The 26,847-nt window shown below is 35.6% G+C and overlaps 1 long non-coding RNA gene across 1 annotated transcript in view; it reads left to right on the top strand.

The window, feature by feature from the left end:
* The window catches only part of LOC138170102 (uncharacterized), a 39,122-nt gene extending 13,142 nt beyond the window's left edge, over positions 1–25,980 (top strand). The window contains exons 2-3 of the long non-coding RNA XR_011170542.1: positions 19,014–19,111; positions 25,401–25,980. This is a non-coding gene — a long non-coding RNA (uncharacterized lncRNA). The remainder of the gene's footprint in view (positions 1–19,013; positions 19,112–25,400) is intronic.
* Positions 25,981–26,847: the final 867 nt, after the last annotated feature.

The following is a 26,847-nucleotide window of genomic DNA, read 5'->3' as shown; positions in this document are numbered from 1 at the left end:
TCCTTGGCAGCTCAGGGGGCAGGTCTCAAAAGTCCAGGGCGATTCAAAGTGGCCCCAGCAATCCTTCTCAGTCTCTCTCTCCGCCTCCACGTGGGCGCTGCTTCCAAAAAGGTCTTCCGCCTCTCTCTTGTCTCTCCAAACTTATGTCACCAGCCCCTCCCAGTTCAGGACTCTCTTTTCACATCAACAAGTCCATCCCACAGGTGGGATTAACAAGCTCTGGGTTTTAACACAATCAATTTGAAAACCAAGCCAATACAGGGGAATCTTTAAATGCCATTACTATCACATTCCACCCCTCCAGGATCTTTGGCCTTACAATCTTAATCTAAATGGCCATGGATCCTGGAACAAACAGAGGCACTATGCTTTGTACTCCTTGCCGACTATGCCATAATGTAATGTAATGCCAAGGAAAGGCAACTTCCCAAGGTTCAAAATACCAGCAAGGTGCTCTCCATTTTATTCAGTGACAAACCAAGAACAGAGAAAGTCAAAACATGACATGATTCAAAATACAGCATTTACTAAGCGTGATTAAATAATCTCCAAGTACTACCCCACCCAAGGACCTTCCAATCATTCAATCAATTGCAAAGTCCCAGTTCTAAATACTTCTCCACCCCTAGGCTATACCTTCATTTAGTCCACCACAAAGCCCCTCTTCTCAAATGGAGATTAGTTTCCAAACATAAGTAAAATACATTCATTTGCTCAACCATAGAACACAAAAAGGTCAAAAGTTCCCCACCCCTGGATCACAATTGAATCTACCCCAGAGTTACATCAAGTTTAAGCTCAGTACTTAATACCCAAATGGAGGTCTTTTCTTCATCTGGATGCGAGGCAAGTTCTCAGCAATCTTAGTTCCTGGGGAGACAAGGCTTAGCAAGGCCACAAGATACATTGCCAGTCTCTTCACTAATTCATCCTCTGTCTGTAGAACAGTCCTAGAACCCCTGAAAACATTAGCAAACCCTCTCCCAGGATTTCTGTAAACATACAACCAGAAAATCCTTCTTCAGGGCTTCTGAACCAACAGAAAGGTTCCCAGACCCCTGCAACAACAGCACTGTCCTTCACCAGTGGACAGTATTCACTCTGTCTGCAGGACAGTCTCCAGATCCCTGCAACAACAGCACTGTCCTTCACCAGTGGACAGTATTTACTCTCTGTCTGCAGGACAGTCTCAGGGCTTCTTAACCAAAAGCCAGGTTCCAGGACTTCTTCAACAGGACAGTCTTTCACCAGTGGACAAATCTGGCAAAACAACATCAAAACAGACAGACAAAGTACCAGCAAATAAGCCATGTCTCCTCAGTCCTTGGCAGCTCAGGGGGCAGGTCTCAAAAGTCCAGGGCAATTCAAAGCGGCCCTCAGCAATCCTTCTCAGTCTCTCTCTCTGTCTCCACGAGGTGCTGCTTCCAAAAAGTCTTTTGCCTCTCTCTTGTCTCTCCAAATCTAAGTCACTAGCCCCTCCCAGTTCAGGACTCTCTTTTCACAACAACAAGTCCATCCCACAGGTGGGATTAACAAGCTCTGGGTTTTAACACAATCAATTTGAAAACCAAGCCAACACGGGAATCTTTAAATGCCATTACTATCACACATGTCCCCCTTAATTTTACCTGAGTTTTGAACCATTGTTTGTCCAGAGTGTTGAGAATTAAGTGAATATCTCTTGGTCAAAAGATTCATGTGACAAAGACAGGAATTGAACCCAGGCCTTCCTGACTCTGAAGCACACTCTTAATTTACTCTATTACATCACATTGCAGTAATAAATGGATGCTAAGTCTATTAGCAAATCTCCATTTGGTGACATGCTTTTGCAAAGGAAAACTTATAGCCTAATTGAGTAATTTAATAAACATATTTTATATAGTTTATATAACTTAAAATTATAAGTACACACAAATTCTTTGTTATTGTTTCATGTAAATAGTAATATTGTGATGACTTATAAGGTGCAAGTATTTTATCACCATTTTATAAATGATGAAACTGAAACACAGATGGTTGGTGACTTGGCCAAGGTCACACTTTTAGGAAGTAGCAAGACCCAAGGCTCATGCATAGGTCTCATTGATTTAAAAGTCTAACTTTTTTTCTACTATACTATATTGCTAATTTGAAGTGAGATACCTTTATACCATCCTATAATATAGACCCTCATTGTCAATGTAAATTTCTCTTTTCTGATATATATGCATATTTATATATACATGCATACATATGTAGATATATATCATGCACTATACATATATGCCTCCTGTATCAAAGTACCTTGTATTTATCTTATTTATTCAGTTTTTATTTATTAATGTGCTTATCTTCTCCCCCATTAGAATAGTAGCTTAATGTGAGAGACTTTGATTTCGAATACTTTATTCCTTGAGCCTAGCACAGTGTCCAGAAGACAGTAGCTTTTTAATAAATACTTATTAATTGATCAATTAATGAAACCAGAGTTCTAAAACCTTTTCCTTCAATAAAAATGACAATACTCACTTACCATTAAAATGAATGTTTATTATTAGTGATTTGGAGCATTTTTCATATGACTAATGATAGTTTGAATTTCTTCCCTGAAGAATTTCCTGGACAGATGATCATGAACCATTAAAAAGCATTTATTAACTGCTATCCAGGCAATGTGTTAAGAGTTGGAGATTCATAGAAAGGCCAAAGCATGGCTTTGGACTTCAAAAAATTCAAATTCTTTTTAAGGAATTGCTTTTATTTCCTTAAATATTTCACAATTACATGCAAAAAATTAAGACTTATTAAAAAAATGAGTTCCTAATTATTTTCTTCTCTCCTGTACCTCTCTTCTCTTTGAGAAGGCAGTTATATTGCACATACATATGAAGTCACGCAAAATGCGTTTCCCAATTAGCCATGCTGCAAAAGAACACACAATAAAAATAAAGTAGAACAAAAGTATGCTTCACTTTCACCATTTCAGATTTTGTCAGTTCTATCTCTGGAGATGGATAGCATCTTTCATCATGAATCATTTGAAAATATTTTGGATCACTCTCTTGATCAGAGTGGCTAGGTCTTTCACAGTTGATCATACCTACAATGTTCTCCTTATTCTGTTCTCTTCACTTTGCATGAGTTCATATAAGTCTTCTGAGGCGTTTTTGGAAATATTCCACTCATCTCTTCTTATAGCACGACAGTATTCTATCACAAACATAAGCCACAGCTTGTTCAGTCATTCCCTAATTGAAGGTCATCCTTGCAATTTCCAATTCTTAATCATCACAAAAAGAGGTGTTATAAATATTTTAGAACATGTAAGCTCTTTTCCATTTTCCCTAAATATCTTTGGAAACAGACCTATTAGTGGTACTCCTGAGTCAAAGGGCATACCCAGTTTTTATAGCCCTTTGAGTGTAGTTCAAAATTGCTCACCAGAATAGTTGGACTACTTTACAATTCCACCAACAGTTAATTAGTGTCCAATTTTTTTTTCCATATACCCCTCCAGCATTTATCATTTCTCTTTTGGGTCAAGTTAACCAATCTGATAAGTGTGAGTTCTTATATCAGAGTTGTTTTAATTTGCATTCCTCTAATAAGTGGTGATTTAGAGCATTTATTTTCTGTTACTATTGATAGCTTTGGTTTCTTCTTCTAAAACTGTTCATATCCTGTGAGCAGTTGTCAACTGGGGAATGACTTATTACAAATTTGGCTCAGCTCTCTATATATTTGAGAAATGAGACTTTTATTAGAGAAAGTTGCTATATTTTCCCCCAGTTTTCTGGTTTCCTTCTAATTTTGATTGTATTATTTTTGTTTGTACAAAGCTTTTGAGTTTCATTTAATCAAAATTTTCCCTTTTATGTCCTGTGATATTCTCTATTTCTTATTTGGTCATTTTACTTCCTGTGATCTTCTATGTCTCTTGTTTGGTCGTAAATTCTTCCCTTCTCCATAGGCACATTTTCGCCTCCTCCACTAGTTTACTAATGCTGTCACCCTTTATATCTAAATCATTTATCTATTTTGACATTATATTGCTACAATGTGTGAGATGTTGGTCAATTCCTCATTTCTGCCCAACAGCTTTCCCATTTTAATGGTAAGTTTTGTCAGATGGTGAGTTCTTATGCCAAAAGTTTAGATCTTTGGATTTATCAACCGCTAGATTACTGAGGTCATTTAATACTGTGCATAGAGTATTTAATCTTTTCTACTAACCCACCACTATATTTCTTAGTTAGTACCAGATTGCTTTGATGACTGCCATTTTGTAATGTAGTTTGAAATCTGGAACTGTCACCTATTTTTTTTTCAGTGATTCCCTTGATATTCTTGACCTTTTCTTGTCCCACATGAATCTTCTTGTTATTTTTTTCTAGTTCTGTAAAACATTTCTTTGACACTGAAAAGTAAATGAACTTAAGTAGTATATCCACTATTTATTATACTAGTTCGGCCTTCACATGAACAATTGATATTTCTCAAAAAGTTTAGATCTGTTGATATTTCTGTGAAAAATAATTTTATAGGGGGGTGGAGCGAAGATGGAGTCTTAGAAGCAGGAAAACTCATGAGCTCCCCCATAACCACCTCCAATACCTATAAAATATGACTCTAAACAAATTTTAGAGCTGCATACCCCACAAAGTGACAGAGAGAAGAAATCTCCCACTGAAGGCAGCTGGCAAGCTAGCAGAAAGGGTCCATCACACTGGGAACCAAGCCTAGTCCTCCTTGGGGGAGTGGTTTTAGCCCCAGGGTGACCCCCAACCAGCACCTGAAGCAGACTTCAGGAGAGTGGATCTCCAGCAGCAATGGTGATTTCCAGAAATATCAACCCATAAATGCCAAAGACAAACTAAAAGGTCAGTGTCGAACTCTGTTGGAACTGGGGAGTGGGGGGGTGGGAAAAAAGTGTGATCCAGCCTCTGTCCCCAGAGCAAGAAACAGCAGAGGAGTGCTGGCCCTACAGCCACCTCCATATGGCTGCTTCAAAGCTCCTGGCCTGCAGATCATAGGAAGGCCAAACGACCATTCAGAGAGTAATCCCTCTTGCTTTAACCTGTCTGGATCATGGTCTTGGGTGGTGGTCCTGAGGCGTGTGACCAGTGAGAAATAGCATGTGGAGGCTGTAGTGATGGCACCCTCTTAATAGCTCTGGCAGCTCCAAAAAACACAGCAATTTGGGACAAAGCTATCCCCTCTGGAAGCAGAGTTCTGCTGTGGCAAAGAGCTCAAGAGTCAAGTAAGTGAGTGGCAACATGAGCAAGCAAAGGAAGCAAAGCAAGCACAGCAATAAAACCTCAGATTCCTTTTTTGGAGACAAAAAAAAATCAAAGCATAGAATGGGAGAAAGACAATAGAGTCAGAACTTCTGCAAGAAAAGCTTCCAAGAAAAAGATGAACTGGTTATAGGCCATGGAGGAGCTCAAGAAGGATTTTGAAAATCAAGTAAGAGAAGTGGAGGAAAAATTGGGAAGAAAAATGAGAATGATGCAAGAAAATCAAGAAAAGAAAGTTTGACTGAAGAAAATACACCTTAAAAAATAGATTAACTCAAATGGCAAAAGAGGCCCCCCAAAAAAACCAATGAGGTGAAGAATGCCTTAAAAAACTAAATTTGTGATATGGAAAAAGAATCTGAAAAGCTCACTGAAGAGAATCATTCCTTCAGAATTAGATTGGAGTAAATGGAAGCTAATGACTTTATGAGAAATCAAGATCCTATTAAACAGATCCAAACAAATGAAAAAATAGAAGGCAATGTGAAATATCTCATTGGAAAAACCACTGACCAGGAAAATAGATCCAGGAGCAATAATTTAAAAATTATTAGACTATCTGAAGGCCGTGATCAAAAAAAAAAAAAACGAACCTAGAAATCATCCTTCAAAAAATTCTCAAGGAAAATTGCCCAGATATTTTAGAAGCAGAGGACAAAATAGAAATTAAAAGAATTCAAAGATCACCTCTTGAAAAAAAGATCCCAAAAAGAAAACTCCCAGGATTATTATAGCGTGGTTCAGGAGTTCCCAGATAAGGAGAAAATATTACAAGATGCGTAGAAGAAACAATTTGATTATTGTGGAAACACAATCAGGATAACACAGGATCTGGCAGCTTCTACATTGAGGGAATGAACAGCTTGGAATATGATATTCCAGAGATCAAGGGAGCTAGGATTAAAACCTAGAATCACCTACCCAGCAAAACTGAGTATATTGTTTCAGGGGAAAATATAATCATTCAATGCAGTGGAGAACTATTTTTTTCCACTTTTTGGAGGAAAATTGGGGTTCAGTGATTTGCTCAAGGACACACAACTACTTTTTTGTGTTAAGTGTCTGAGGCTGGATTTGAACTCAGGTCCTTCTGACTCCATGGCCAATGTTCTATTCACTATGCTACCTAGCCACCCCACTTTCAAGTAGTTTTAATGAAAAGAAACCAGAGTTGAATAGAAAATTTGACATTTAAATACAAGAAGCCAGAGAAGCACGAGAAGGTAAACAGGGAAAAGAAATCATAAGGAACTTATCAAAGTCAAACTATTTGCATGCCTATATGGAAAAACCATATTTTTAATGTATGAAACTTTTCTCAGTATGAGCATAGATGAAGGGAATATAAATGTGTATGTATATATATACATACATACATATATACACACATACATATACATATATACACACATACATATATGTCTATATAGGAAGGTATATGTGCATATGAATACATACTTGAGTGTGTGTATATATGTGTACAGGTATACATAGACAGAGGGCACAGTATAAAATGAATAGGAAGGGATGATATTTAAAAGGTGAAATTGAGAGGTGAGAGAAATAAAATGAGAGGAGATGGGGAGAGACAGAATGGAATAAATTGTCTCATATAAAAGGGGCAAGGGATATCTGTTACAATGGATGGGAAGAATAGGAAGGCAAAAGGGAATGGGTCAACCTTGCTCTCATTGAATTTGGCTCAGGGAGGGAATGACATACACACTGAATTGAGTATCTTGCCCTTCAGGAGAGTAGGTGGGAAGGGGATGAGTGGGGTGATGATGGTGGAGAGAGCAGGTTGAGGGAGGACAGTAGTTAGAAGCACACCCTTTTGAAAAGGGACAAAATCAAAGTAGAGAAGAGAGCAAGTTGGGGGCAGGATAGGATGGAGGAAAATACAGTCAGTCTTTCACAACATATCCACTATGAAAATGTTTTGCATTAGCCACACATGTACAACCTATATTGAATTGCTTATCTTCCCAGTAAAGGTGGGTGATGAGGGATGAAGGGAAAGAATCTGGAATTCAAAGTTTTAAAATGAAATGTTTATTATTATTTTATTATTTATTATTATTATTATTTTACATGCAACTGGGAAATAAGATATACAGGGACTGGGGTATGGAGATCCATCTTGCCATACCAGAAAGTCAGAGGGGGAATGGGGGAGGATATAGGAGAGAACAGATTGGGGGAGGGGGTATACAATGGGATTGCTCTTTTGGGGTGATGTGTAAGGGAAAGATGGAGAGAAAATTTGTAACTCTAAATCTTGTGGAAATAAATGATATAAAGTAAAAATAAACATAAAATTTAATTAAAAAAATAAAATGAGGACGTCAGATTAAAAAAAAAAGTATTTTATAAGTGTAAAAGTCCCTGGGTTTGTCTTAGCAGATAAACTCCCAATTATTTTATATTTTTTACAGTTAATTTAAATGGAATTTCTCTTTGTGTCTTTCGCAGATGGGTTTTAATAATATTTTATGGAAATGATGATATATGTGGGTTTATTTTTTTATTTTACAACTTTGCTGAAATCATTAATTGTTTCAATTAGGTTTCTTTTGTTAATTCTCTAGGGTTTTCTGATTACATCATCTGCAATGAATGATAGTTTTGTGTCCTCGTTGCCTATTTTAATTGTTTCAACTTCTTTTCCTTGTCTTATTGCTATCCATAGCAATTGTAGTATAATATAGAATTATAGTGGTGATAATGGATATCTTTGTTTCACTCCTAATCTTATTGAATAGGCTTAAAATTTATCCTCATTACTGATAATTTTTGCTCTTGGTTTTAGATAGCTACTACTTTTTTTTTTTTTTAAGACTTCATTGATTCCTATGCTTTCTAGCATTTTTAATAGGAATGGGTGTTTTATTATGTCAAAGTATTTTTTTTCTGAATCTATGTATATAATCTCATTATTTTTGTTGTTAATATGGTCAAATAAGCTCATAGTTTTTCCAATAGTGAGCAGCCCTGCATGCTATGTATAAATTGGCCTGATCATAGCATACTAGGTTCTGCTCTAGCACCTTATTTTAACTCTGTATGTGTCTCTCTATTTTGAGTACCTTTTTTGTAAACAATATAGTGTTGGATTCTGACTTTTATTCCATTCTGCTATCTGCTTCTGTTTTATGGGTGAGTTCATCCCTCTCGCATTCATAGTAATGATTACTAACTGTGCATTTCCTTTCATGGTACTTTCTTCTGGTTATCTTTTTTAATCCTGTCACTCCTCTAAAGTCTGTTTTGCCTCTGAACACTGCCCTCTTTTATCTGCCCTCCTTTTTATTATTCTTCCCCCATTTCTTATCTGTCTCCTCCTAATTCTCTGTTGAGTAAGATAGATTTCTATTATCAATTGAGCATGGAAACTGAATAATAATAGAATGGAGTATTCCTAGATGACTGACCACATAAAGGCACCTTCCACATTAATAGGAAAGTTCAGAAGAGTGAAGAGATTTTGGTGAAAAGAAAATAAGTGCTGTTTTAGACATGATGAATTCAAGATATCTAAGCTATATATATTTCAAAATGATTAATAGAAAGTTGTTTCTATGTATGATATTCCTTGACCATTTATCAATTGAAATATAAAAACTAATAATAATTGGGATAACACTAATAAATAATCCTTATAGATTTTAACCACTTCCTTCATATATGTGAAAGAAGACCTTTATCAAAGGAATTTGCTTCTAAATATTTTCCCAGTTAGCTAATTTCTATGTCATCTCACTTATCTTAGTTTTGTTTGTGGATATTTTAAAAATGTTTATGTAATAAAAATTATCCATTTTATCTTCTACTGATATGCAGAATGAGGTAAATGTTTTTGAACATGGCCAGTGTAACAACTTGTATTTTTACTTTGTATATTTGTCCACAAAGATTTTGTTTTCCTCTTTCTTCTCTATGTGGGGAGGAGGAGGAGGGAAGAAAAAATACTTGTAAATTCAAAAAAACAAATTGAGAAAGAATGAATGTGTGTGTGTGTGTGTGTGTGTGTGTGTGTATAATAAACACATCAGCCTTATTTTGTCAAAGCAGAACTAATGGCATTAATGTTACATCCTAATCTATTTTAATACATAATTAAAGCTTGAAGTTTTTCATATCAGCTGTTTTGACCATAAGCAAATCACACAAAAATGCTGTCTGTACTCCTTGACAAAGCACAGGTAGAAGAGGAGAGGCTTTGGTGGGAAAATATAAGGAGTGCTATTTCAGACAAATTGAGTTTCCTAGACATCTATGTGACATCAAGTTCAAGATATCCAATAAGTAATTGGTTATGTGGGGTCATAGGCTTTGACCACCTATCAACTGGAGAATTAATCTTCTTAAAAATTTGAATCAATTCCTTATATGTGTTTGAAATGAGATCTTTATCAGAGAAACTAAAGCCATTTAAAATCAAAAAATGAATCAAGTTTAAATGCATATTTGTTTACCTATTTCCAGTAAATAAGGAAATAAATGAATAAGGAATTAATACTTTTAAAAGGTCATACCAAAATATATTCCTCACACACTGGAATGTTCTATTGAAAGATTCTATATGGGGCAGCCAGGTAGCACAGCAAGTAAGAGCACCGGCTCCAGTGTTGAGAAGACCTGGAGATCGAATCCCGGGCTCAGACACTTAGCACCCACCCAGAAACACCTGGCCTTGTAACTTTGAGCAAGTTACTTAACCCCAATTGCTTAGGGGCGGCCAGGTGGCTCAGCGAGTAAGAGCACCGGCTTCAGTGTCGGGATGACCTGGATCAAATCCGGGCTCAGATACTCAGCACCACACCCAGAGATAACTGGCCGTGTAACCTTGAGCAAGTTACTTAACCCCAATTGCTTAGGGGCAGCCAGGTAGCTCAGCGAGTAAGAGCACTGGCCCCAGTATCGGGATGACCTGGAATCGAATCCAGGCTCAGACACTTAGCACCACACCCAGAGATAACTGGCCTTGTAACCTTGAGCAAGTTACTTAACCCCGATTGCTTTAAAAAAAAAGATTCTATATGAGGCATATTTGACTTGGATTTCATCCTAGTTGTAGATGACATTTTTAAAACAATATAGACTTTCCAGCTTTAACTTTGCACATAAAAGAAAGGGACAGTCAAAAACATTGCCTTTAGTAGAGCAATCAATTATGGTAATTTTTACGAAAATCCTGTCACTATTCAGTATCTGGAAGATACCAGAGATGAACACTCTTGTTTCCATTGTTCTCTAGAAGTTACATAGTATAAAATGAAAACTGCTATTGGGTGAGATTTAAGGTGAGGTTTCTAACAAAAGCTTCCATTAAATAAATGATTTGACTTTTGCTAGTTTGGTTTTTTTGTCTTTTTCAAGTGAAAGAAAGGGCAAGATTTCCCTCCAACAGCTTACATTTCTTTTGAGGCTGAGTTTTTTTCATTTCTATTTTAAACGATTCCTGATCCCTATATTCTAACAAACAATTTAGGTCTCAGCCTAGAGGGTAAGTAAATTCACACGCATAACGTCACATAGTAGAACATATTCACATATAATATCCATATGCCATTATGTGGACATTATTCATTGTAATAATATAAGCAAAAAATAATGGACTATAACTTTAACTGTGCTATTAAAAAAGATTTAAGTATTAAAAGTGAACATAATGTTGGTATATTCATTCCATTACAATCTTAAAATGTGTACAGCCACTCAGTGATTTGATTTAAATTGATTTTTCTGCTGACTCTGATGACCTCCAATAAAAAAAAAAAATTTCTCAAGGGTGATTTAAGATGGCAGCATTCTCTATTATATAAATACTCTCCAAAGCACTAGTGAGAAAGACACTACCTTACTTCATTAAACTAATAAGTAGAATCAATTCTAACCTGATTTAAGGATTTGTGTATAAAAAAAGTTCTTTGCTTATGCCAAATACACTTTTGAATGTAGACTGAATAATATAAAGCCACTTTATGAGAAAAGAAAAAAATCAGCAAACTCTTTTAAAAAATCAAACTCTTACCCCTATTGAATAACATAGTATTTTATTTAGCAATTAATGTGAAAAACCCTTAGTATTATTGTTGTCATGCATTTGTATACTGGCAGTATTAAACATTTCAAAATGACAAATGTGTCATTTGAAAGCAATACATCTTTTTAAATTCATATATAACTAATATTTGATCTATTAAATCACTTAATATATTAGCTATATCTAATATAACATTGAATAGTATAATAAAATATTAAATACTATAGGTGCGATGTCCTTCCCCAAATTCCCCTTTTCTTCAGTACAAATGTCCCAGCGGTTTTGAGACCCATTACACTTCTGGGCACTTTCCTGTGGTTGAACATTGTCCAGCATAGTTTTTTTTTTCTAAAATCTGGCACCTAGAATAGAACACAATATTCAAGATGTGGTCTAACTAGAGCAGAGAACAATGGAAGTGTCACCTCCCTCATCTTTTAACACAGCCACATCTATTGAGGAATCAAAACAAACATTCTTGTGACCAAAGTCTTATAGGATTTTATCAAGGGAAATAACATTCATGAAGATGAATTACAGTCTGCTTTGTCCCTGTATCATAAAAATCATGGGGTGCTTCCATCTGATTTGCAGCTAAATCTTCTGTGTGGTTTTTTTTTTCATTTATTAGAGTATTAGATCCTTGAGAGCAAAGACTATCTTACTTTTTTATTTGTGTGTGCAGGCATCATTTATTAATCTCATCTACCCCCATGTAATGATTCTATCTGTATAAAAAAATAGCCTAATATGGTAGAGAGCTGTACTACTTTCAGACTTCCACATTGTCGTTGTTGTACAGTAATTTCAGGCATGTCCAAATCTTTGTAACCCCATTTGTGGTTTTCTTGGTGAAAGGATTGAAGTACTTTGTCATGTCCTTCTCCAGCTCATTTTATGGATGAGGAACTGAGGCAAACAGGATTAAGTGGTTTGCCCAGAGTAACATAGCTATTAATGGTCTGAGTCTGGATTTGAGCCCAGGTCTCCCTGACTACAGGTCTGGTACTTTATCCACTATGCCTCCTACCTTCTATGACTTCTCTACTATGTCCTAGGAATCTCATCATTGGGAAATCTCATCTTCTTAAATGATCAAATCAGTTTGGTACTCAAACCTCACCATTATCATCTGCCCTTCTGATTGAATGGCAGAGTCAATAATCCCAATCCCTCACCTTAAGGAGAGGGGTCAAGACATATAGCTTCCCAACTGATGGTATTACTTGAGGTTTCTTTGTCTTTTCCACCATGCCTCCAAATCAGGTAACTCTTTCTGCCCCCCTTCAGCTTTCTTTTTATATTATCTTCTGCTGTTAGATTGTAGATTCCTTGAGGTCAGGAACTCTCTTTTTTTTCATTATGTGTGTGTATTACTACTTTTCACAGTACCTGCTGCTTAGTAAGTGCTTAACAAGTTTTCAATGAGCAGTGACTATTGACAAGGAACTTGGGGACAGTCAATTAAGTTCAAATCCTAGAGCCAAAGGTACTAATTATATTACTAGCTATTTTCATAAGCAGGAAACAACAGTTTTCTCACTATCTCACAGGGCTGCTGGGAAGAAAATATGTAAATCTTAAAATACTTGCCACTGTATATAGTAAATTTGTATGTGGTGTGTATATGTATTTTTACACATAGAATGATGTTTAGCACATAGTAGGCATTTAATAGGTGTTTATTGAATTGTAAACTAGAATTCAAACAGTAATATAAACATATAGCTAGTCACTATAATCACTAGGATTTGAATGCAGCTCACCTTTAGTTCAGAATCTCCACCAAACTAAACTACTTCCTTAGTGATGTGATATTTGAAAAGTTTGAGAGACATAATTTCTGGGTAATTGAATCATTTTATTAACAAGGCTAGCATGTTACTAATAAAAGATGTCAGTGGCACTCTCAGATGCCAAAGATCACTCATTTGTGGTGGGCTCAGAATTTATATGTCTTTGGAAGAGCAGGATGACAATCAGCTCTGATTGTTAACAATTAATGAGAGAATGAATATTGCAATGAGGGGCTGGTCTATATTCCAATAAAGATTTGGGGGTTCTGTGAAGTAGATCACCCAAGTCTTGGTCAAAGAGGCATTAATTTCTACATTACCTGTCTGACAAAAGAGAGAATCCACATTTTCCCAGAGGTATCTGAGTAAACACAATGAACAGGGATCCACCCATTAGCCTAAACTTAAAATTTCTTTTCCTAGTCTGTAAAAAAGATGTCCCACACTGGTTGATTCCTGGAAGAGGAAGTAGAAATGGAGAAAAAAACCCTGCTCTGATTCAATAATTAGTTATTAATACAAGAGAGAAATAGTTTTTCTCAGTGACACTGATAGGATCAATAAGTAGAAAGTAGATGGGATGATGATAATAGATGAATGAAAGAAAGCACAAGTACTTGAATTTTCTTTTCTTTCTTTTTATTTCTGAATCATAGAATATAGAATTAAAAGGGCCGTCAAATTTAATCTAATCCAACCAAGAGCAGAAAAAAAAATTGGCTTTAATCTACCCCTAAAGTAATCATCAGCATTTGCTAGAAGATATTCAGTGAAGGACAAGCCACTATTTCCCTTTCCACTTTTGGGCAGCTCTAATTTGCTAGGAAGCTCTTCCTAAACTGAGGCATAAACTTTTCTTTTGTGCTCTCCATCAGTTTCTCTTTCTCAGGGGCAAGCAAGCAAACAAACAAACAAACAAAAGTGTCCAATACATTTTCTTTAAGTCTAATACTTGGGAAAAAATATCCTCCCAAGTCTTCTCTTCTCCAAGGTCAACATCTTTTTGGATGAGGATAGAACAAAAGTTATTAATATGGAATTAAAACCTTACAGAAGTGAGAAGTTCAGATAGCACCTAATTACCTTCAAAGAGTTCAAGTCATTAACCTAAAAGAACTGCATTTTAGGGTAGGACTAAACATGTAGCTGTGACTATTTACAAGTTGTTAAGTGGCATCTGAAAAAGTAGAGAGAAGAGAAGAGAGGCCAGTACTGGTGGGAAAAAATTATTCTAATTTTTCCTAAAGAATAAAGCTGAAAATCATATTCAAGAATTGGAACCCCAAAATCATACACACACACACACATATGTATGTATATGGAAAGATTGATAGATACATATAGATACAGTGGATAGATATGCAGATATAGATAATGTATCTGCATATGTGTATATGTGTGTATGTATATATACATACATATGCACACATATGTGTATGGATACATAAAATGCACACATATATAATTTATCAGTATTGTATATCTGTATGTGTATATATTGATAGCTTTTAAGTCAATATGTATATAGTAGATAGATATATAGATAAAGATAGATAGGATATTTATATACGTGTATATGTATGTGCATACACATGTATAAATTCACACACGTGCATACATACATGGATGCACACACATATAATTTATCAATAATTTGTGTCTATATCAATAGCTTATATGTATGTGTGTATACACACATGCACACACATATGTACGGAATTATTTGATGTTTCTCTTTCCCATAGTTATAATTAGAGCTTCTTGTGGCATGGCAAATTCAATAGTGCAAGGGGGCATAAAAAGGAATATTCCATTCTATTTAAATAGAATAGTACAGGGGATGATGGGATGTCTTTTCCCTCAGAGAGACCAGCCTGCATCAACATGCCATAGGTGACAATATATATTTCCTCACCACCTGGAAAGAAATGTCATTTCATGGAAAGATAGCAGGGATGGGGGAAAAGTAGAGTAGCATGGTGATGGGAAAATCAAGGAATCAGGAGTGTGTTTAGGCACCAAAAAAATCAGAGGGTGTGCGGACAGGGGATAGCTAGAACAGCTATTGGGAAGGAGTATGTCACCTTAGCTAACCTGCTCGAGCTATTCTAAGCTTAACTAGTTCTAGGATTCTAATGGATTCTTCTGGCATTACTGACAGCCTTTTAAATTTTTTATGTTTTATGATAAATATAAAATTTATATTTTATTATACTTATTAATTTATCATTAATATTATATAATTCATACTTCATTTTTATTATCAATAGACACAAACTTCAGTATACAGAGAACAAAGACTATGTATAAACCCATGATATATTTTTGCATATGGCATATAGTTTTGTCCCTTTCTGAACTTTTTTAATTTCCATGCATTTTAAATGATTTAATTATGCACTTTTCTTTTTCATCTCTGTTGATGCTGAGTCATTTCAGTTGTTTTCAACTTTTCATGACCTCGTTTGGGCTTTTCTTGGCAAAGATACTGGAGTGTTTTGCCATTTCCTTCTCTGGCTCACTTTATAGATGAGGAACTGAAGCAAACAGGGTTGTGTGACTTGCCTGGGGTCACATAGCTAATAAGTGTCTGAGGCCGAATTTGAACTCAGGTTCTTGGCCAGCACTGTATCCCTGAGTCACCTAACTGCCACATCTCTATTACCTATTCATTAGTTTCTCCTCCCCTTCCCCCATGCCCTCTTGACAAAATAAATAAGTATAGTCCTACCAAACAAATCAACCAAGGCCTTATAGGACCATTCTACTCTTTGATATTCATTCTCATTGACCTATCCAGTCTTCCAGCTTCAGTATTTGTCTTTAAAATCTGAGTTCATGATATCCCTGTGCTGAACATTGATCTCTATAAACAGCTCTCCTTTTTTTCTTCTTCATCAGGATTATCTGGGTTTATGTCACCAGAATTCTGCTCATGAATGTGCCTTACCCTTCCTGTAAATATGCCTTTTAATAAAAAGTTAAATCACACCTATCCTGTTGTGACTCTTTCAAAATAATTCGTACAAAATCTCTGAAATAAATCGAACTGTTATGTAATGTATAGCTTCTTTGCAAGATTTTTTTCTATTCTACTTTGACAATACAAATTTTCTTATTCATAACAATAATTCTCTCATTAGTTCTTCCATCTTCTGATGGGTGACTAGTTATGTGACCCTTAGAAGGCATTTTAAGCTGTCTGTGCCTCTGAAATGGTGGACAGATTTGGACTAAATACCTTCAGTTTCCCTTCTAGCTCTAATTTCTACCATACCATGAAATTATCCAGAAGATACATTTTTTCTTCCTTCAGCCTCTCTGGTTCTAGAACATAGATAATTCAAGCAGGTCAGGACATGTAATAGCCCCCGTCCCACCCCCATGACTGCTAAACCTGCCTCTTTGCCACTTTTTTGGTCTGCTCCTTAATTCATCATCTATTTAATACACTCCCACTAGAATATGCCTTTGCTTTCTCTTTCTTTGGTCCTCAATCAAATGTTCCCTACGTGGTCCCCACATCTGTTATGTGGATTTTCATAAAATAATTTATCTTCTTGATATATAATACTCCTACACAGACCCCTTTTGCCTACTCTGTTCTTTTTGAATCAGATATATGCTTTCCATCGATCTATTCTAAGCATGAGTTGAATTTTACTGAATCTCAGTTACACTTAAAGGGACAAATTTATTTCCTGAAATTAAGATATCTATTTTCCATACTCTGTAGATTATTGTATGTATTAGTATAGAATAGAGTTATGTGGGGAGTAAGTAGATGAGAATAAACATTCATTAAGCTCCTACTATGTGCAAGGCAGGCAGCTAGGGATAAAATGTTACACCTGGATTCTTGACTTAAGATCTGGCCTCAGACACCAGCTGTGTGACCCTGGGTAAGTCACTTATCACAGTTTGCCTCAGTTTCCTCATATGAAAAATGAGTAGGACAAGGAAATAGCTAACCATTCCAGTACTTTGCCAAGAAAATGTCAAATGGGGTCATGAAGAGCTAGACATGGCTGAAAACAACTCAACAAAAACAACATAATGAGCCAGGTACTGTGCTTGATGCTTTATGGATATTATCTCCTTTGATCTTTACAACAACCCTGTAAGGAAGGTGCTGTTATTGACATCATTTTATAGATGAGGAAACTCAGGCAAACAGTGGTTAAGTGACTTGTCCAGAGTCACACAGCTAGTAAGTTTCTGAGGCCAGGTTTGAGATGAGATCTTCCTAAATCCAGGTAAAATGCTATATTTTCTGTGCTTCATCTGCTAACTGGCTGTATTCCTTACCATGTCATTGTTCCCTATGAATCACTTGACCTTGCCCCTGTTATTGATTCTGCATTGTATATTTTGTTCTATTGTATGTGGCTTAATATTTATATGTGTATAGTTTCTTCCCTTTTCCTTCATTTTGAATTTAAAGTTTTCTTGATCATACCTACAAATCTACAGATAAGCATATTCCTCAAGGCTCTTTCCAGATTCACTCAGTCCCTGACCAAAAAACTATAAATTCTGTATATTTTCTAGTAGAAAGATCCAAGAGTCAGCAAGATGGTGCACTAGATAGAATGCTAAACTTGGACTGAGGAAGACTCATCTTCCTATGTTTAAATCTGACCTCAGACACTTACTCACAATGTGACCCTAGACAAGTTACTTAATTCTTTTTTTTTTCTCTGTTTCCTGATTTGCAAAAAGAGCTGGAGAAGGAAATAACAAACCACTCCGGTATTGTTGCCAAGAAAACCCCAAATGAGACAATGAAGAGTCAAATATGACTGAAAAATGACTGAATAGCCAGGAAGACTCAGATCTTGATCTGTTTTATTTTGTTTTTTGGTTGCTTTTTTTGCACATATGATCTTCAAAACCAACTATGATATTGGGTTTTCCTAGAGACTTGTTTCCTTTATATTTCTCTGAATTATCCCCAAAGTTAAACTTGAAATGTATTAAAAATTAAAAGAAACCTAAAATCATTAAACTTAAAATCTCTAGCGTAATAGTAAAATGGAATTGTAATACCAAAGTGTGCTCTATAAGGGTCTTTCAAGTGGACCATGGTCTGATTAGAAATATAAACCATATAAGCAAGTTTTAAGTTTTACATAAGTTTTCCAGTGAAAATTTCAGTCTTCATTAAGCATATCAAGTGAACATTTTTTTTAATGTACCTACCATTATCATTTAGCTGGGAAAAAATGAGTTTTGAGGAAAGGGGCATGGGAGAGGGTAGAGCAGACTCATCTTTGCCTCAGGTTGAGGCTCTGCTGCCCAAGAGGCACCTTAAATATGAGATATGATTCTAATGTAATCAGTTTTCTTTCCTAATTCATGATTCTCTATAGTTCCATAAGAGTAAAAATATATTCTGAGCATCAGCACCACTACCAGAGTTAAGTATGGAACTCCCTAAGGTCTCCTGTGGGATAAACACACTTGTAAGAATACATTTTCACATTTTTGTTTAAAAAATAGTCTTGTTATCTTGTATTCAGCTGTCAAAGAAATTATGATCAGTACTGGCTCTAACTAGCCTATCAAATAAGAGCTGGACATAACATTAGGTCTTTGGAAAAGAAAGCCTCCTCTAATAGCAGAATACACAGTCACCATTTTCTTTGTGATTTAAAAACAAAACCACAACAATTTCTGTGTTTATATTCATACAATAGAAGGCTAAAGCATGAGGAAGCCAGGGTGATAGAGACATTTATTAAATAAAACATTCTTACTTTGTCATTTTCACCAGGTATCACGGGGAAAGTCCAACTCTGGCAATATTCTAGTTGATATTTTTTTCAAGGAAATCTTTTCTAAGGGGAAAAAAATCTCCAACTCATTTTCCTTTTCTTCTAACTCTCAAAGAGATGCAGAATCATTTAATGGAGAAAGAGTTGACCTCAAAGCAAGGAGGACCTGGGTTTAAGTCTAGACCTGGACATATGTTGGACATATGACACTGGGTAAGTCACTTAACTTTTCAATGCTCTAGGGAAATTGCTGACGAATATAAGTGGCAGAGAAGGTGCCCAATTGCATAGCTACCGAGAATTTCCTCCCCTCACTTCAGTGTTCTCATACCCATGGAGTCATCACTCCAGTTCCTATTCCAGTTGCAAAAGGCAGTAAGTGAACTTGTTTACTATCCAAAATTCTCATCTTTATAACACTAAGATTATCTCTAGGGCAGAGGATAATTTCACAGTTGAAGCTGCCACTTGTCTGACAAAGGCCAGCAGCCTTTTTTCCTGCACATCTGCTGCTTCTACTGTTGAGATTAGCCAGGCAGCTGTGAAATCTTCACCTAATATAGGTCATTTTTATACTTAAGAAAAAATATTTTAAATATGAGGTCTTAGAACTCTATATATTGAAGACCAAAAGAACTGGGGTTCCAGTGGAAAATATCATACTCAGCAAATCCAAGCATAATTTTGAATGCAAAAAATGGGCATTTAATGAACTGGCAGATTTTTAGTACTTTGTTAAAACAAAACCAAACAACAAAAAAACCTGAACTTAATAGGAGTTTTGACATGTAAGAGTCAAGAGAAATATAAAGTACATATCAAAGACTAATTATGAGGAACTTAATAAGGACAGACTGTTTACTTTTTATGTATGTAAAATGTATGATGTATGTCTAAGATTGTTATTAGTGATTGAGTAGTTCAGAAGAAAGATTGGGGTAAACCTGAATATGACATGACTTTAAAAAGTAAAACCGGATGGGGCAGCTAGGTGGTGCAGTGAATAGAGCACTGGCCTGGAGTCAGGAGGATCTGAGTTCAAATCCTGATTCAGACATTTAACACAAAAAACTAGCTGTGTGACCTTGGGCAAGTCACTTAACCCCAATTGTCCTACCTTCCCTCCTCCTAAAAGCAAAAATAAAAAATAAAAAGTAAAACCATTTAGAAACAACTAAAAACAATAATTATTTTATACAAATGAGGTGCAAGAGGAAGAACAAACATGGAGGAATTAGATGGAAGAGGAATGCTATTAGTTCTGTAAATCTACTTTCTTTGGAAATGGGCTCAAGAGGGAACAATGCATATATATCAAGAAGAGTATAAAAGTCTTCTAAGTTTGGAATGAAATGAAATGGTAAGGGGATTGAGAAGGAGGAGAGGATAAGGGAGGGCTCTTTAGAGGTTAGGGTGAGGGAGTAAATAGGTTAAGGTAGGGGTGTTTAGATTAATGGGAATGGGAGAACAAGGGAGGGATCCTTGAAGGATAAGGGAGGGACAAACAAGGTATAGAATGCTGTTTAGATTTCTGAGAATGGGAAGATAAGAACAGGACTTTTGAAGAGGGATAGGTTAAGTAATAGAAGGGCAACATAGCAGGTAGAAGTAGGGTAGAGGAGTTAGGAGGGATAGGAAATAATTTATACACACAAAGGCAAAGACAAAGATCAGAAGAAGAATGGGTTAGGGAAAGTATATATCTATATATGTACATGTGTATGTATATATGTATATGTGTATCTGTATATCTATAGCCATACATACATATATCTGTGTTTAATTCTAGCCTGTGTTGGGGGAGGGGGAGGAGAGAAAGAACAAAGTAAAAAGTGCACAGTAGAGAAGAAAAGAAGAATAACAGGGATGCAAAGATGGACAGCTCTCAACACAATGCACTGTATTTATTATATAGCCTTTCTTGAAATGGAAATTAATGGCTCTATATTTTGTATCTTCTCATGTTCGGCTGTGCACATGACATGCTTTTTTTTCTTTTCTTATTTTACATTTAGGTTTGAATTTTTAATTTTCTAGTTTTTGTCTTTCTTTTCTTACTGTGTATTTAAGTTTCAGTAATAAAAAAAATTCTTTTGATTTTAGACTTTCAATATCTGTCAAGGAAGGGACAATTATTTAGGTGGATATGTTGTTTTTGTTGTCAAAATACGTTTTGTTTTGTTTTTTTGCTTTTTGGAGGGCAATTGGGATTAAGAGACTTGCCCAAGGTCACATGGCTACTTTTTATGTTCAGTGTTTGAGGCCAGATTTGAAGGCAGGTCCTCCTGACTCCAGGGCCAGTGCTGTATTCACTGCACCACATAGCTGCTCCCTAAAATATGTTTTTTTTTAACATTATGTCAGTGATGAAACTAGGAAAATTATTATCTAATATTGTTATATAATATTTCAGATATTCTATTATATCATATCTGTGAAAAAAATAAAGTTAAACAAAAATATTTTGGTTATCAGTTGTAAAAAGTACTTAAAATTTTGATAAGTAAAGATAAAGTTGGTTGAAAGTTAATATAGTGAAAATGATGGCTTATCTGTCTGTTTATCTATCTATCTATCTCTGTCTATCTATCTATCTACCTAACTTATCTAGTGTTATTGCCAGATGACTGTCAACTTTATTTTGTTTTATTTTATTTTATTTATGCTTTTTGGAGAGGAGAATTGCAAGGAAATTGGGCTTAAATGACTGGCCCAAGGTCGCGAGGCTAATAAGTGTTTAGTGTTTAAGGCTGGATTTGAACCCAGGTCCTCCTGACTCCAGCGCCAGTGCTTTATTCACTGTGCCTCCTAGTTGCTCCCACTGTCAGCTTTATTCAATCCTACTCAGTCCAAGGAAACATCTCAGTGGAGTTAAATATAAGAAATTAGAAATAGATAATTAGATGATTAGCTGTAAAAAGAGTTAGGACTCTCTTAATTTTTGGCTTTGTAATCTCAGCACAGTCAGATAACAATATTAATAAAAAGCTTTCTTTAAGGTTTTCAAGGCATTTTATAAATATATATCTTAATTGATAATCACAATAACTCAAGGAGATTGGTGCTATTATTATCTTGATTTTATAGAAGAGGAAACTGAGGATGAGAAAAGTTAAGGTTTGTTGAACTGAATTGTTATTTTTTCACATCAAATTCCAATTTTCACATCAAATTCACAAACAGCGAACCATCTACAAACATTTATTAAACACCTATTATCTGCTGCACATCGTGCTGGGTGCTTGGGATACGAAGACAAAAATGCAACTATTCCTTTCTCAAGAAAATTATATTGTATTAGAGGAGAAAACACGTATATAGAAGTATATACAGGACAAAGAAATGCAGAATAAATAATACAAGCCAAGGAAGAAAAAGAACTGTTGAGGAGAGGGGATTAGGAAAGACTGTATAGAAGGTGATGCATGATCTATATCTTGAGGAAACTGAAAGGTGAAAAGGCACATAATACATATATCTTGTGGGGAAAAATACATAGTAATTCAGGTAACTATATGTAAACATATGTGTACGTATATATGTATACACACATAATTTATTGCTATATATATATTTATTTTGATAGATTAGTCTATAAATTTCTATATGTGGTTCTATATATTACATAAAATTATAAATAACTTAGATCATATGTATGTGAGTATACATATTCTATATGAGGGGGCAGCTAGGTAGCACAGTGAATAGAGCACAGGCCCTGGAGTCAGGAGGACCTGAGTTCAAATCCAACCTCAGATTAACACTTGCTAGCTTAATGCTTAACAGGTACTAGCCATGTTATCTTGGGCAAGTTACTTAACACCAATTGCCCTGCCAAAAATCCCCCTCCAAAAAGAAGAAAAAGTAAATACTATATATAACTACACACAGTTGTATACCTAGCTCTAGCAATGTGTATGTGCCTGTTCCATTTGAAAGAAAGGAAGACAGGAAAGAAGGAGGGCAAATGGAAGGAGAGTGGGATTAAGGGAGGAAGGAAGGGAAGGAGGAAGAGAGAAAGGAAGGGAGGAATAAGGGAATGATAAAAGAGAAAGAAAGGAAAAAGAAAGGAAGTGTGGAAAGAAGGAAGGAAGGAAGGAAGGAAGGAAGGAAGGAAGGAAGGAAGGAAGGAAGGAAGGAAGGAAGGAAGGAAGGAAGGAAGGAAAGAAGGAAAGGAGGGAGGGAGGGAAAGAAGAAGGGAGGGAAAGAAGAGGAAGGAACTGTGATTGAATTGGTATATGGGATGCTATGGTGTAGAAACTCCCTGCTAATGTAGGTTGGTACCACCTCTGAAAATTATGCATATTTATGAATGCATGCATACATGCATATATATGTTCAACATCCAAAAATACAGAATCACCACAAAATAAAATTGGTGAATATAATATCACCGAGAAAGTTCTTGGAATAGTTTAATAAAAGACATTATTGGATTACAAAATAGTTAATTTCCATCATCACCATTACAAAAGGTGATTTCTTTGATGCATTACCTATGGGCATGATTAAAGATTAACAATATTGGTCTTATATCCTGAGATGAGAAAAATGCACAATCATTTGTTCAATAGTGTAAGAATTATTTAGCATCTGGAAGCTAGGAAAATGCTGTCTGCATATAAATTGGTCTGACAAATTCATTCTCCAGTCACAACAATGCTTCTTATCTAAGGGCGTAAACAAAGGAAAGGAAAAGAAGACAGTGTACACAAAATAGCAGGGCACCTGTATTTGGGATACCTAAACAGTGGGACAGTAATGTAGTGACAAGAGAAGAGATTCTCAGGACCAGGGTTGGATTCCTGGGTCTGGACCTGACAGTTGGGGACTATCTGATTTTAAGGGAGTCATTTAACTTCTGGACCTGAGTCTCTTCATTTGCAAATTAAGAAGTGTGGGCTATAAGGTCTCTAAGATCTTTTCCTGCTGTGAAATTCCATGATGTCCAAATGCTTTTAAATTCTACAGCTCACTGATTATGCATCACATGGTTCCAACATAAGTCTTCTATGGTTATTTCAAGTGCTATTGTAAATTCTCACAACATTGCCAAAACAAAATTAGTCATATTTTCCATTAAAATATAACTATTTCACAACCTTTTATAAGGAGATTAAAAAAAAAAAACTAACCAATAGCAAGGTGTCCACAAATCAAGGCAATAACTATTTTTTTTTTCCTTTTGGGACAAAGGCAGATAGGAATAAGGAAAGAGGAGGAGGGGTGTCTGTGCTATGCAAAGAATGCTGAATGGGAGTCAGAGAGACACAATAAGAAAGAGTTGGAAGGGATCTGAGAGTCCATCTCATCCAGCCCCTTCATTTTACAGATAAAGAAACTGAGGCCCATTGAGGTAAATGACTTGCTCAATGTCCTACAGAGATTTAGAGTCTAAGGTAGGATTTGAATCCCAATCTTTTGACTTCAGAATAAAGGTTTATTTTCCCAGTGGATTGTTTACCAAATCCTGGCTCTTCTAACTATTGTGTGCTCTCTTTGGAACTCTGGCCCTTTTCTGTAAAATGAGGGGCCTGGATTAGATGGACTCTCAGTTGAACCAGTTGCTCCATCTGAGACCTTTCTGCTTTTAATCTTTGATCATATGATCTTACAAGGTAGCAAAAGAGTGGGGATAGAAACAGTGGCACATAAGCCAACAGAAACAATTCTGAGGTAGGTTAAGTCTTTCCTTAAGAAACTCTAAAGCAATGGACTATGAGGTGAGGTGGGATTACTGCAGTTAACTAAGGAAAGGCTTGCTCCATTCCTTAAGAAAATGCTCTTACTTAATATAGACATCCTAGGTCAAAACCTCATTAACATAGGGTTATTTGCGGCTTTGCCACAAATACCTAATACGTAATGACCATTTTTTTAAGAACACAAGAATCCCATGAGGGTTAAGATAGGCTGAGTTCCTACTGCTGTCACTTTCTTTGAGTATTTACACTTACCTTGTACAATTTATCAAACACATCTTATTCTAAAATGTTCAATCACATTTTTCAGTAGGCTTGGAGACCATAAGAGGTAAAGTCTCAAGGCCACATATCGTTTTTTAAAATTGTTAATGTTATATCAGCCTAACTTACTTGATTTGTGAGAATTTTCATTTTAAAGTTAGATAGTAGCCATAAAGGACTAATATAATCTAAGAGAACACTGGCTAATTTAAAATAAAATATCTTTGTCCCTCATTCCATGATAGAGGAGCAAAAGGGCTTTGATAGTTTTATGCACTGAATATCTTTAGTGGGTAGGAAATTTTCCACCTGAGCACCATAGGGAGTTTTCAAGTTAGAAAGTATCATTCCACTCTAACATGGCTTCATTCTAGCCTCAATACTTCCTGTTTATAAGATTTTCCTTTTTTGGGGGTAGGGGATACAAAGGAAAAATTGAAAGTGGAGATTTCTGAAGCTTCAATTCATCTAGAAAGAAAAATGAGATTTTCATGGAAAGTAAGCTATACTAATCCCATTTTCCCCTTTTATTCTAGGAAGCCATGGAATTTGGAATACAAAGATAAATTAATTAAAATATTTGCTTATGCTGGTTGTATTTGCATAACGGGGATTTTAAAAGCTGGATTCTGTAGTAATTGATTTTTCAATATGCCTTTCTAATTCTGACTGTCAGATTTCTCTACTCTCTTTTCACATGGTAAATCCAGTTCCTCAGTTCTTAGGATAGTGTCAAAGTCAGAAAAGTTAGATCATTTGAAGAATTTAAAATTAAAATCTGATATTAGAATTAAAAGTAAAAATTTGAAAGATGGATTAAGTAATGATGTCACTATCACCAATTTGATTCTGTATACAAGATTCTGTATTTCTGATATGGGCAAACATGAACAAAATTAAAGGATGTTTCATGCTCCTTCTTTGTCTCATTCTGAAAAGTAACTTGGACTACATACTTGTGGTTATGCAAAATGAGATGATGTAGTTAATTGAATATTCTTGCTTACTCAGCATCATTGCATGAAAATGTATTTACCAGACAGTAAGTGGCAAATAGTAGCTGATTAAAAATTGTTAATGATTGATTGTTAGTTTTCTAAAATTATAAGAATACCTTCTAGATTTGTGATTAAATCAGTATAAGAAACTCCTAGAACAGTAAACCCCACACTACTGGTGCAGGCTGGCACTTTCTCTGTACATTATATCTTAGAAAGTTTTGCAGAACACCAAGAGATTATGACTTTGCCATGGTGAACTAGACAATATGTGTCAAAAGTGGGACTTAGATTCAAGTCTTTCTGGTTGCTCAACCAGCTCTCTATCTGTTAAGCCATGCTGACTTTCTTCAAAACATAATACAATGAAATATACTGAAATATTAAAATGATGGTGAAGGCTATTTACCCTTTTTCTATAATTCAGAAGGCACATTGCAATCCCATTGGGTCTCTGCTTATCATTAGGAAAATCAATAAAGCTTAGTGTATAGAAAGTTGATCTCAAACCTATACTGGCTGTGTGACCCTATCCAAGTCACTTAATACCTTAGTACTCTAGGCAACTCTTTAAGAATATACATTATTAATGTGCCCATATGTATTGATAGAAGGTACTTCCTCAAGCAAGAGTTCCATATATCAGTGAAACAATAGATCTCATCACTATCACTAATCATTTAAGCATAATGTTGCAGAGAAGGTTCTGGCTTGCATTAGGAGAAGTTTCCTCATTCTGGAGTCCCTGTCACCATTAAAATCAGAAAACTAGTATATACCTACCAGTCTTATTTAATTTCAGGTCTACAAAAACACCATGCAAACAAAACTTTATTTTGTTTTGTTTACATTATTATGAGGCATACTTCATGAGTAAGAAGAACCTTTCCATGATATGGAACCAAGAATGAAGCAAAAATGTTTGAGCTAAATGAATTTGGAAGATTTATAACCATATGCTACCTGAAAATTGCCATTCCCTAGA

The sequence above is a fragment of the Petaurus breviceps genome, unplaced genomic scaffold, assembly GCF_028583685.1.
Source record: "Petaurus breviceps papuanus isolate PSGF00001 unplaced genomic scaffold, PetGlider_PUasm1.0 126, whole genome shotgun sequence".
NCBI lineage: Eukaryota > Metazoa > Chordata > Mammalia > Diprotodontia > Petauridae > Petaurus > Petaurus breviceps.
The sequence above is the reverse complement of the archived record's forward strand: the minus strand, read 5'-3'. Positions and strand labels throughout refer to the sequence as shown.